Here is a 13,252-nt window from a genome sequence, read left to right on the forward strand (position 1 = left end):
TCTTGAGGTCATAGGTCAAGGGACCCCTTTGAAAATGGCCATGTCAGTTTTTCCTCGACAAAATTTAGCGCAAGTTTGAAGCAGTATTTAGCCTCTACAACCTAAAAATCGCAAGTTGCGTTACAGAAATTAGTGGCGTTAAAACAAATTTGCATTAACGCGTTATTATCGCGTTACATCTGACAGCCCTAGTAAATAATCAACTGTTTGCTAACAATTTTACCATACAACCTTAAAAATAATAATAATAATTTGTCAGTGTTGGGTCCACAGCATATTTCTGCTGCCCCCAAGTGGCCAAACAATCAGTTATTGTTGGTTTAATAATTGCTAAATTCTTGCTTGCTGTACTAGAGACGCCAGTTTAATAACTATTTATTCCTCCATCTGTCTCAATAAGAAGAAAAAAATGTCAGAGGAGAATATTCTCCCTGAAAAAGATGAGGTGCTAAACCACAAAGACCGCATAACTCACTACTAACTTATGACACCGTGGATGCAAGGTAATCAAAAATCCTCCCATCGCCTGGAAAAGCTCAACATCAGCACAACTTTGCAACGAGGTAAAAGTTTGCTCTCAATAGAATTTAACGAGCTGCTAACTGCCTAATTAAACGCTGAGAGCAGATAAAAGCATGAAATATAGATAAGCTGGAAACGCTGCCTATAGCTCTACGGTCCGCGCTGAGGAAGACAGTGATGTCTCCTAAAGCCACAATCAGCAGAGCAACTAAACCGCGCCTCGTCCTCCGCCCGGTTGTGAATGTTTAATAAGAACGAGAAGCTAAACATGCTGCCTCGCAAGCCATGAATTAGACCCAATCGCCTGCCAATGGAGCAATGTAAAAAAGTGTCTAACTTTCGGTGAGAAGCCAGTGTTAATGTGGTACTTCAGAAGCCCATGGCACTTTCTAGGACTGAGGGATTGGGGCTTTAACAGCGCTCGAGGTGTGACAGAAGGGGCCTCTCCCTCTCCTCACCAGTGGCAGCCAGGGTTGTAATTCTGACTTTAGCAGTCTTTACGACTCCCTCTCCTCATTTCTCTGGAATATGAAAACATCAGCATATGGCCGCCAACAGCACCGAGGCTAAGGAGTCAATTTCCCCTAAGTAACATTGGGACAGGGGTGACATTCGTTTCGATACTGCCCCCCTGGCTCAAAAAGAGGACGGAGGAGAGACAGGAAGAGAGACCGAGCTGTAGAGCGAGAGGAGAGGAGACAGATGGTGAGACGCACAAGGACAGAGACATTCAAAGGGAAAGAAAGAGAAAGACAAAGATGGTTTTGACTCTCATTTTCTTGTACCAGCAGGTCTTCATCGCCTGTCTGTCTCAGTGTGTTCAGTGTGCAGTTCACAGAGTTTCATGTGGCTACCAGGAACAGAAAATCTGTCCGTCAGCTGCCAAAGGTTCCAGCTCCGCTCCGTTCCTCTGAGCGCTCTTAAAAACCCGCTGTTTCACACCCATGAATTACACTATTTATGGCCCCGGTTAAAATGGGCAGTTTCTGGGCACGCTGCATGTGTGTGCCTCTGTTTCTGTGTGTGTGTGTGTGTGTGCGCATGGGTGTGCCATGTGGCAGATGGGAAGCAATATGGCACACCTCTGCCCAGACAGATGTGGCACAGCACATCACAGTGAGCCGGGAGAGGGATCGGAAACCTCAGGAACATCTGGACCTGTGGCAACCTTCACCCCCAGCCAACAAGCTAACTTTACCTAGCTGCTAAGGACCTGGGAGGAGAGGAGAGGAGAGGAGAGGAGAGGAGAAGAGAAGAGAGGAGAGGAGAGGAGGAAACATTGGCTCGTAACATGTCACCAGACTCCATGATCCCTTACATCGCATCTTCATCTCCAGCATCATTTTAACTGACAGATGAGGAATCCCACCTCCCTCAGTGAGGGCTGTCAATCAATTGCTCTGTGGAGTGGAGCGCTGAGGCCTGTCCCAACATGGGCCTGTCATGGCCTGCTGCACAGGAGAACATTCCCACCACTCAGGGGGCGGCCTGGCCGGGACAGACTGGGGCTTCTACGAGGGCCGGGGTAGTGAGACATGGGGTGGAGTAAGCCAGGAGAGACTGAGGTTGTATAAAGGACTTCTTGGGAAGACACTGGAAGAGGTGTCTGAGTGTATTCCTGCTTACGCTTGCGTCTAATGTCAACCATAGGCATCACTGCCTCTATTCATTTTCATTTATATATATAGTATGTAAGCACTTCCTTAGCACACTATGGAGTGATATAAGCACTAAGTGCTTGACCTGTAGGTACATTTCAAGGAGGAGTAGAGGAATGAAAACACCAGAACACCTGCTTAGATTACTAAGAACATAAAGGCGGCATTTATTTAATAGTAACAATAAACATAGTACAGTTCTCTGTTCGTTTTTCCCTTAAGGTCCAAACCGACATCAAAGAACTAGCGGCGACGGAGGTCAACAATTGCGTCACATCGCCTGTGTCTTGGCCAAAAAGTTGCACTCAAACACACCGCAAAGATGACAGCCAACGGCCAACCACCACATACGTTCTGCGACTGCGTGAGATGAAATAACTCTCTACACCAGCAGGTGGCGGTAGTCTGTATTCATCATTCAAAAAGGGGAACAGGAAGAGCGAGGACGGCGGATATACAAGCCGTTGTTATGATACGTACATGAAACAAAGCGGCGTTTGACGACCATTTTCACACCACTCTCACTCACCACTTAGCTTCATTCCAGATGACCATGTCGTTTTGAAAAAAATATCTAGGCCACCCTATTGTGTTTCATAAAATATTGCACCATACGGGTTCGTGACACATTACTAACCGGGCAACCGGAGCAGACACTGGGGACATATTGATTTCAGCGGCATTTAAATTTTATTTGGTTATTGAAAAAATGTGATTAACAATCTCAAATGGCTCTTCTACTATACACAACATTTTTTTCGGACAATTTTTAACCTTATAGATTAAATTACGCTCAGTTTTGACTGTTTTCTTACTTATTGACCAGTTGAATAGTCTAAGTTTGAACTTCTGTTTAAATGTCAGGGAAATTAGTTATAAGGAACATCTCTAAATCAAATAAAACCAATGTTTATCTACCCGGATAATGCGTTAGCATTGTCATATAGCCACGCTGGCGTTAGCATTTAGCTGGAAGCATCGCTGTGCCTGAGTACAGCCGAACAATACAGCCGCTGACGTGGTTGTAAAATCTTAAATCTTGTTTTTGAATGTGAAAGAATGGCATATCATATATGAACTTCTTTTGAACACACATACAAGTTGTGTAAACAGGCTGCACTTGCAACTGCATTTCATAATTCAGACAATGAATAAACATATACAATGGTTGCCTAGAAGGTACAGAAGGAAATCAATCTAAAAATGCATATTTCTTTTAGATTTGTTGTGGAAAAGGTATCAGGTGCAGTTTGTGGGCTAGAGCATGCCCCTAATCATAATACATAATTACAATAGTTATTATTATTTTTAACTGCACTTTACTGACCCCAAACATGTGGAAATGCAAAGTTTGTTAAATCTACTGGATCTGAAACTAATTCTAAGATTTGAATACAAAAAATTAGTCATTTGAAAACAAGTCCCCCTCCTGCCAAGGCTGTGATGAAAAAAGAAAAAGTATTTTAGTGCAGTGTGTTTCACAGATTATATTCAGCATTAGGTAAACCATAATAACACACTGAAGCTCAATTAAACAATCAGAGAACAATTTCACAGTAGAGCAGACAACAGGTAATTATAAGAAACTGACTTTCTAGGATAAAGCAAACAATGGTATTTTGTTTTACTGTATTCTGTAACATAACAGGGCACAGAGACGGTCAGATCAAGTTCCTATGTTGCATTACATCGACAGTGATGCATTATTTGTGTTGTTTGTACTGTTGCTTGCTATGTACAGTACTACCAAATAAATGTGGGTGATATGAGGTGTGTGTCACTTGCATTTTGTTGTAATTCTTGGTGTTCTTCGATGTTGTGGAGCAACCTGGACAAAGAAATTCAACTGTAACTTGAGAAAATTGTTTAAAGTATTTTTTAATAGAGCAGTGGACAAAAATGTTTTCATCCAGATGGTTTGAAGATTATTATATTAATATTATTATTATTATTATTATATTTTTAAGGATCAGCAAGTGTTTGTTTTCAGGAAAATCTTATGCTTTGCTCTGTGACTCATGGTAAAACATGAGCGGGGCTTGACTTTTCTGTCTTTGGTTTTCTTTTCATCCACAACTTCTACGTCGTGGCAGCGGTCAAAGGTCACATCATTTATATTATTTCCTGTGCCATTAGGAAGCTCCTGTGGGAATAAGAACAGACATATGTTGGACAGAGGTGTGCTGGATGCTTCTAGACTGTAGCACAGATGTCCTCCTGTTCACAAAGAGCACCGTCAATATGGATCACATCCTCTCTCCCTCTCTCCCTCTCTCTCTCTCTCTCTCTCTCTCTCGCTTCAAACCAAAAACACCCCAAACTTCGAGGACTTTTTCTCTGTGTTACTAAAAAGCAGTCAAATAAACAGTGTGGCAGTTTTGAAACAAGAAATCCTTTCAGTAACAATATATATTATACAATATTTATTTATGTGAGATATGATATGAGGTCATATATTATGAAAAATGATTTTATTCCATTTTATTATTATTTTTAACATAAATTATATTTATGGGTGGAGTATATATATATATAAATATTTTATTTTTATTATAATTAATATTACAACTTTTTTCTTGAAATAGTATAACTTTATTCTAATTAAATTACAACTTTTTTCTCGTATTATTATGAATTTATTCTCAAAATGTTAATTGATTTCCAATAATACATATATACATATATTTCCATAAAACAAGCATATTTGCCCACTCCCATGTTGATAAATTAAATACTTGACAAATCTCCCTTTAAGGTTCATTTTAACAGATAAAAAATGTGTGATTAATCACAATTGAATATGTTAATCGATTGACAGCTCTATATATATATGTATATATATATACATATATATACATATGTGTGTGTGTGTGTGTGTGTGTTTTATAGGCTTCTCTTTCAATGAAAGATATAAATTAATACAAAAAAATACAATAAAAATAAAATGGAATAAAATCACTTTATATGTAAATTGACTATTTTATGATTACATTTTTCCTGTATTTGTGTGTAAAAGTGTATAGAAATGTGTATGAACATTGAAACAATATTTTTTAACATTTTTGATTGATTATGACTGAAGATTTTTGAAGTTTTTATAGGCACCTGTATAATATTTTTTTAATATATGTTGGGTTCCTGGCAGCTTTATACTTTGTTAAGTTGACAAAATGAGAAGTCACACTTATATCTGAGTCTGTGCTGAAAGAGAGGATACCATGGATGTGGGGAAGGACCGTTTAAAAGATGCTAAACAAAGAAAAAAATTTAGTGAACCAAAATCAACCTGGACTCCGGAGGGTTTAGTCTCTTTCCTCTTGGTGTTTGCATTCACACTTTCCTGAAGCAGATCTCACATGACATTACAGAGAGAAAACCGCCCGGCAGACTCCTTCCTCAGCTCCTCAGCTCCTCAGCACCCTCACTCTCTCTCTCTCTCTCTTTGAATAATTAGTGATGTGTGTCAATATTGTGGCCCATAGTAACCATATGGTGGGTGCAGGCAGACAGGCTATTGTTTGGAGCTGTGAAATATTGTGTATCCCTGCGAGGGCTGGAGCCAGCAGAGGCAGGAAGTGTTGTCGGGACTGACAGGGACATTGTGCGCTTGAATGGGCGAGTCCTCGGTGGCAGGGAGCACCACGGACCCAGACAGAAAGTCTTGACCCTGGCGAGAAAGGCTGATTAGGCATGGTGCTGCAGGCCTCTCCTTCATCCACCCCCCACCTCCACCACCACCACCACTCTCATCCACACCCCCCACTGGAAGCCGTTAGAGCCCGAGCAGAATACAACAAGGCCACTTAACTCAGCGGCGCCTTTTCACTGCACACATAAAAACACTCATATATTCATGTCAGGGGTGGAGAGGAGAGGAGAGGGATGGGGGGGGGCGCGGGGCTGCACCGTCAGTGTGTGAACCCAGGGATGATTAGAGTGTGTGTGATTTGTGGGAATGACAGTGTAACACAGAGAGTGTGAACCCGACAACTGATCTAGTGCCTCCTAGGTAGAAACAGAACGGAACAGAACAAAGTCGTTTTTTTGAACATTTTCTTTCAGCACTTTTTTAACATGCATCAAAACTAAATGATGTCATTAGCGTGTTGTGTAGAGGACAGATTGGAAATGATGCTCGGCTTTTGTTTTACAGTCCTCATATTGCCACAGTATAATCAGACAAACACATTAGTTCAGATGTAATCGAAGGAGGCCAACATTATCCTGCCACATTAACAAGCTGTGGCGTGCAGGAAAGCTGAGCAGCGAGTGCATCCTGACACTACACAAAGCCTTAAAATACACATATAACACCCCAACAAGTATCTGACTCTTAACTCTGCAAACATTTAAATTCGGGAAATCCTTCAAAATGTCGAGGAGAGACATTTAAGTGCGATGCTTTGTTGGCAAACATCTGAGCTGTACGGCAAACATTTAATTTGTTAACGAAGCATTTAACAAGTTAAATATTAAATAGGGCTGTCAAAGTTAACGCGATAATTAACGCACATTCTTTTTAACGCCACCAATTTCTTTAACGCATTGTATGAAACTAGAAAACCTAAGGAATCCATCGGTACCAACCATGTCATACTAGCTTGTCATGAAGGAGGCTAAATAACGCTCCAAACTTGTGCTAAATTTTGGCGAGGAAAGTCTGGCAGGGACATTTTTCAAAGGGGTCCCTTGACCTCTGACCTCAAGATATGTGAATGAAAATGGGTTCTATGGGTACCCACGAGTCTCCCCTTTACAGACATGCCCACTTTATGATAATCACATGCAGTTTGGGGCAAGGCATAGTCAAGTCAGCACACTGACACACTGACAGCTGTTGTTGCCTGTTGGGCTGCAGTTTGCCATGTTATGATTTGAGCATATTTTTTTATGCTGAATGCAGTACCTATGAGGGTTTCTGGACAATATTTGACATTGTTTTGTGTTGTTAATTGATTTCCAATAATAAATATATATATATACATTTGCATAAAGCAGCATATTTGTCCGATTCCATGTTGATAAGAATATTAGATACTTGACAAATCTCCCTTTAAGGTACATTTTGATAAAAAAAAATGTGCCATTAATTTGCGATCAGTTGCGATTAACTATTGACAATCATGCGATTAATCACAATTAAATATTTTAATCGATTGACGGCCGTAATATTGCTGCTAGACAGAAAAAGTCCACGACTGAATAAATCAATGTAGTAAATAATAATTTTAGAAATATGTGAAACTTTAAATGATCACTAAGAGGATCCTGTAATGTGTAAAAAGGGGCATTGAACTTTTTCCACAAAATTGATAATATTATGGATTTTAGTTATGGATGGAGGATTTATTTTCTTTCCTGCAAAAACAATCCGGGTATAGCTTCAAACTGAGGAGCCGGTTCATCTGGTTCAGTTTTCAGTTTTCTTCTGCTTCTCTCTGCTCCGTAAACTGCCTGATCAAATACGCCTCCATCCACATCCCCGCTCCTCCTCGTCTCTCCATCCTTTCCTCCTCTTTCATCCCGTCCTCCTTTCCCCTCTCTGCCAATTATCTCTCCGTCAGTCTGTCACACTTTGTAGTCTAATAAAGGCGTCCTAAATTGATGCCCATCCCGCCTTTATCCCCCTGATAAAGCACAACAATTAAGGCTCATGTCTCTTTGCTCAGGGCCTTTTGATGGCGCACAAAGCTGCACCCAGAAAGAGGGAGAGGTGGTGGAGCAGGCAGCGCACTCTCTCTCTCACTCTCTCTCTCTCTCTCTCTCTCTCTCTCTCTCCAAACCAATGTATGCACACATAATGCAGGTATGAAATCAGGACGATCTGGGCACAACAATGCATATCAGAAGACTAGTGAATACTGATGACTTTAAACTGGACAAAAATGATAAAAGATTTCTCGACTTTAACACCAGTCACTCTGGACTTCACTTGAACTTTAGCCCTCTGATTTGGAATAACTTGCCAATCTTGAGTGGGTCCCTTTCTGCCAGCACTCACAGAGAACAGGCTAGACTAGGACCAAACTATGATGATGTTTATAGGGGGGTTGGTTCTGGTCAAAAGCTCTGGCAGACTACTGAAGACCTGAAAAGCACACACCACAGGTGTGACAACAGCCTGAGCAAGAAGCCAGCGACAGTCTGAAGACATGTTTTAACTCAAAGCCTCTCTCTCTGTGTCTTTATTTTTCTTTCCTTCAGTGTGACACACAACAGACAAAATCTTAAACAAGGGCTGCCAATCGATTAAAAAAGTTATATCGTGATGAATCACAAGTTAATCGCACATTTTTTATCTGTTCAAAATGTACCTTAAAGGGAGATTTGTCAGGTGTTTAATACTCTTATCAACATGGGAGTGGACAAATATGCTGCTTTATGCAAATGTATGTATATATATATTATTGGAAATCAATTAACGACACAAAACAATGACAGATATTGTCCAGAAACCCTCACAGGTACTGTATTTAGCATAAAACAATATGCTCAAATCATAACATGGCAAACTGCAGCCCAACAGGCAACAACAGCTGTCAGTGTGTCAGTGTGCTTACTTGACTATGACTTGCCCCAAACTGCATGTGATTATCATAAAGTGGGCATGTCTGTAAAGGGGAGACTCGTGGGTACCCATAGAACCCATTTACATTCACATATCTTGAGGTCAGAGGTCAAGGGACCCCTTTGAAAACGGCCATGACAGTTTTTCTTCGACAGAATTTAGCGGAAGTTTGGAGCGTTACTTAACCTCCTTCAGGACAAGTTAGTCTGACATGGTTGGTAACGATGGGTCCCTGAGGTTTTCTAGTTTCATATGAGACCAGTATGTTCACTTTAGCTCTACAGCCCGCTACAAACTAAAAATCTCAAGTTTTGTTAATGTGTTAAAGAAATTAGTGGCATTAAAACAAATTTGCGTTAATGTGTTATTATCACAGAAACTTTAAACCTTTGCCCTCCCTACTACAATCATAAGCTTCTTTAAAGAATCTAAACTTTTCCACAAATTATTTTACTATCGAAATATCATAACACCAAGATTTAGCCTGGCCTGCCATCAAAACAGTGCTGCAAAATGACTCTTTTAGCTTCTCCCCCCTGATAAAACACAGCCTGCAACATAAAACACGATCAAAGAAAAAACACCAGTGAATAAAAAAACTAAATTAAAATCAGACAAATTACAACATCTCTTCAAAGCTTAATCAGGGTCAAATCCACCAGTTACAAAAACTCAATCTTTTTACCAGATGGCGACTGTTAAAACTTCACTTACAAGATATATTACTGTAGACAAAAAGCATTCACAGCACAGCCACGACCTGCAGGTGTGTCTGCACCTGTACCTGCGTCAGTTATTTACTGATGTGTGTAACAACAACAAAATATGAATCAGCAGTTTTTTCTTCACACACTAATACTACCTGTTTAAATACACTCAGTTTGGCCTCACTTCTGTACAGTGGGAGGAAGTGGAGACACGTCGTCCATCTTTATATACAGACTATGTTCCCGACACCCTTCGACGGCCGTGTTAGGCTGTAATCGGGCTGATATGAAGTCTGAACTAGAGAAACAACTGACATGTCAAACAAGAGAGAGAGAAAACACTAATCTCTCTGTTGTGAGTTTATATAGTGTAATAATATAACATGGGGCCTAATATAAGGAGATTGTTGTAGGCTATTATACACCGATCAGCCATAACATTATGACCACCTGCCTAATATTGAGTAGGTCCCCCTTTTACCGCCAAAACAGCCCTGACCCGTGGAGGCATGGACTCCACTAGACCTCTGAAGGTCTGCTGTGGTATCTGGCACCAAGCCGTCAGTAACAGATCCTTTAAGTCCTGGAAGTTGCGAGGTGGGGCCTCCGTGGATCGGACTTGTTTGTCCGGCACATCCCACAGATGCTCCATCGGATTGAGATCTGGAGAATTTGGAGGCCGAGTCAACACCTCCAACTCGTTGCCATCCACATGATGTAAAAGACAACGTGATTCATCAGACCGGGCCGCCTTCTTCCATTGCTCCGTGGTCCAGTTCTGATGCTCTTATGCCCATTGTAGACACTTTTGGCAGGTAGACACGGGTCAGCGCGGGGCACCCTGACCGGTCTGCAGCTACGCAGCCTCATACGCAACAAACTGTGACGCACTGTGTGTTCTGACACTTTTCTATCAAACCAACATTAACTTTTTCAGCAGTTTGAGCTCCAGCTCTTCTATTGGATCGGACAACACGGGCCAGCCTTCGCTCCCCACGTGCATCAATGAGCCTCGGGTCTGACCCTGTCGCCGGTTCACCTTCCTTGGACCACTTTTGGTAGGTCCTGACCACTGCAGACCGGGAACATACCACAAGAGCTGCAGTTCTGGAGATGCTCTGACCCATTCGTCTAGCCATCACTATTTGGCCCTCGTCAAAGTCGCTCACATCCTTACGCTGGCCCATTTTTTATGCTTCCAACACATCAACTACAAGGACAAAATGCTCACTTGATGTCTAATATATCCCACCCACTACCAGGTGCCATAGTAACGAGATAATCAATGATATTCACTTCACCTGTCAGTGGTCATAATGTTATGGCTGATCGGTGTATATCAGAGCTGTGAAATGTGAAAAATCAAAACTCTTAACTTTCTCCTGAGGGGAGAACAAAAGTTTCTGTTTTTGAAGAAAAGAGAAAATTGTTTGGAAATGATTGATGAGAGTCTTGAAACAGCAAAATGTGGTAAACAATCATATTTACTCAGGGTATTTCAAATTTGGTTGATGAGAATTAAAGCATAGATAATTACTGAGTAAATGAAGAAACATTTAGAACAAAAAAAACGAGAACATTTAAAAAACACAGCGTGATTCCTGCAAGAATGTTCAACATGTTACCTCTTTGTTTATTGAGTTGTTATTGTTTTTTTGCTATATGCCATGACACCAGGGGGTAAGCATTTGAATTATCAGTGGAAGTAAATGGAAAGGTGTGAAGGAAAGCAGAAGACACAACATCGTTAAAATCCATCTTCGGTCTGTGAAGGATTCAGATACACTAGAGTAGCTCTGCTGTGATGGAACACAATCTGCACCCTGTTATTATACCTGAGACGGATCTGAGAGGAAGTGAACACAAAATAATGTTTCTCTGAATTATGCAGATGTTGGATTATCTGTTCTGTTGATGCCTATAGCTCCTTAGATATATATATACTGTATGTTATTATTTTTTTAAATCCCGATTCCGTGTCATTAAAGAAACTTCTTCAGTTTATGCACTGCCAGTATATACAGTAATATATCGTTTTGTGATGTTGAGTAAGGTAAATTTTTCTTTTTGTTGGTGATATTCTTAAAATTGAGTCTCTTGATTTGATGGCTTTTATTACATTAAATTAAAAGTTAGCGCAACCCCTACACAGGTCACTTTATGTAATCATAATAAGAGAATCGGGCTGAGACTAAGGTATTCCCCCTTACAGGTACAATTTAACCATTACTTATTTAGCATTTAGCATTTGTCTTTCAAACTTCTCTGGACCTATAGCTTCAAACTGAATGTATTTAGATTATTTAACCTTTCACCAGTAGAGAAAAGTCATAAAGTCATTGAACTGACTCAGCAATATGCATTTTATACAGCAATATCTATCTAAAGTTTGCTAACATAGCTAGCATTACTCACCATGATCTACTGGTCTTGGACCAGACCAAGTGAGGCTGTTACAGCATTAGTTCTTCTGTCTAAAGTTACATAGTCCTGCTTTAAGTAACTTATGCACAATGGATCGTATAAAGTTTGTAGTCAGCATTTGTCAGCAATAAACAAAGTATGAATATAGGAGATTTTAGAGACCAAACTGCATAAGCATTGGTAAAAAAACAAACAAAAAAATCCTCCAAGTAATCAGGAGTCATAAGTTGACACACACTGACCAGCTAACACAGCTATTGACATACAGTAAGTAGGCTACACTGTTTACAGAGGGCTGACAACGCTAATCAACACTGAAGTACACACTGAAGTAACTGCTGTTGTTTTCTGGTCAGATGTTCCATCAAGCCTTCATTTAGAAAATGCAACATGAAGGACAAAATGTATATATACCATATCTATATATATACTGTATATGAGGGCCATCAATTGATTAAAATATTTAATCACGATTAATCTCATGATTGTCCATAGTTAAAGCCTCATTAGGCAGTATATTTTTGGCATCATTTGGCAAAAATTCCATAATTACCTTCCAGCATATTGTAATTCAAGTGTTCTGAGAGAAAACTAGACTTCTGCACCTCCTCATTGCTCTGTTTTCAGGATTTAAAAAACTCTAGCCCGTGACGGGAGACTTTGACCAATCACAGGTCATTTCAGAGAGAGATCGCTCCTATTGGCTGGGACTTGGCGTTCCTTCAAGCCATCTCTACCTGATCTCAACATGGCTGCCGGGTCACAAACTTTCTCATTTTACAGCTAAACCGTGCACTACAAGATGATTCTGAAAACATTTGAGGATAGAAATAGGCATTATAGTAACATAATATTGATTCATATTTGATCAGCGCTGCCTAGTTTGACCGTTCGGTCAGAGTTCACGAGTGATTGACAGCCGGCTCACAGACAGCAGATGGACAGCAGACCTCAGATCAGCTCTGATTGCTTGTTTTCCTCCGGTCTGTAAAATCCTGCAGATGCCGTTATGAGCACCGGAGGACACAGAGGAACATGATTTTTTTTAATTGAACAAATCAATTAACAACACAAAACAATGACAAATATTGTCCAGAAATCCTCACAGGTACTGCGTTCAGCATAAAAAAATATGCTCAAATCATAACATGGTAAACTGCAGCCCAACAGGCAACAACAGCTGTCAGTGTGTCAGTGTGCTGACTTGACTATGACTTGCCCCAAAACTGCATGTGATTATCATAAAGTGGGCATGTCTGTAAAGGGGAGACTCGTGGGTACCCATAGAACCCATTTTCATTCACATATCTGGAGGTCAGAGGTCAAGGGACCCCTGGATTCTTTAGGTTTTCTAGTTTTATATGATACCAGTA

The sequence above is a fragment of the Sebastes umbrosus genome, chromosome 10 (genome assembly GCF_015220745.1).
Source record: "Sebastes umbrosus isolate fSebUmb1 chromosome 10, fSebUmb1.pri, whole genome shotgun sequence".
In the NCBI taxonomy this organism is placed as follows: Eukaryota; Metazoa; Chordata; class Actinopteri; order Perciformes; family Sebastidae; genus Sebastes; species Sebastes umbrosus.